Source organism: Atta colombica, unplaced genomic scaffold, assembly GCF_001594045.1.
Source record: "Atta colombica isolate Treedump-2 unplaced genomic scaffold, Acol1.0 scaffold89, whole genome shotgun sequence".
Lineage (NCBI taxonomy): Eukaryota > Metazoa > Arthropoda > Insecta > Hymenoptera > Formicidae > Atta > Atta colombica.
Window position 1 is genome coordinate 564674 of NW_017259582.1, and position 1058 is coordinate 565731.

The window sequence follows — 1058 nt, forward strand, 5'->3', positions numbered from 1 at the left end:
TTTTTTTTCAAGTAAAGAAAAGAGACTTCATAACTCGTATAAATTGCTGATAAAATTAAAAATAAGTAAAAAAATGATGATATTAATGAAGAAATAAAATGAAAATAATAGCTTAAATTTTGAAATCACAGCACGTTTATTGAAAGTATATGACTTAAACTTACGATATTTCTAAATTTTGTAAGATATGTGGTGTCTCAAAGTGGAGTTAAAACAGCATATTATTGAATTGATCAATCACGTTTTCTTGAAACAATTACAAAAAGCTGAGATTTTTTCTGTAACTTGCTACGAATATCATATTATATGTGACATACTTCATGATGTATGGATAATCATATTTATTCCGAATCAATTTTATTCCGAGAATCGGTGTTTCTTTCGATCTTATGTACGTAACATTGAAATACCGAAATGTTCTTGAACGTGATTTAGATATAACACTCGTTTATAAGAACACGATGCAAATTTAATTTAACGTATTGTATCGTAAAGCGGATATAACTTTACTTAAACAGTATAAAAAAATTAACTGTCCGTAAAATAGGCAATAAAAAATGTCCTTACGGAGAAATGTTTCCTAAAATTCGATTCCAGCTTGTTTGCAACAAAATTATGCACGTGTGCGCCGTCACTTCTTACCGTTGCGTTTCGTGATATACACCTTGATGGCCGTACACGCACTCACTCACGATCGAGAGATCAAGAAAGAAACGCGACAATGAGGCGTGCGTTATAATCGGATCGAAGGCCGGGATTATCGTTCGCTGCACTCACCGCGAGAAGAAACGGTTGGTGAACGAATGCGACGTGAGTTTGTGCCTGGAACTGTTTCAGCCGTGGTGCTCAGCATTGGATTCAGCTGTGCTCAGTCGGGTGAACCGGTCGTCGTAGACTGGGAAAGTACCATGCCGAATCAACTTGATGCTTTCGCATTTATTTTTTTAGCGAATCATATATACACATACATAATACACACACACACACACACACACACACACACACACACACACACACACACACACACACACACACACACACACACACACACACACACA

The 1058-nt window shown here is 36.1% G+C and overlaps 1 protein-coding gene across 3 annotated transcripts in view; it reads right to left on the reverse strand.

Moving 5' to 3' along the window:
• The window catches only part of LOC108693241 (putative fatty acyl-CoA reductase CG5065), a 23431-nt gene that overhangs the window by 14050 nt on the left and 8323 nt on the right, over positions 1-1058 (reverse strand). The window contains exon 2 of one of the 3 annotated variants that reach the window (XM_018202085.1): positions 778-895. The gene's annotated coding sequence lies outside the window, so the exon portion shown is untranslated. Of the gene's footprint in view, positions 1-567; positions 896-1058 lie in introns of all 3 variants that reach the window. The other 2 variants (XM_018202083.1, XM_018202082.1) reach the window with 2 other exon arrangements.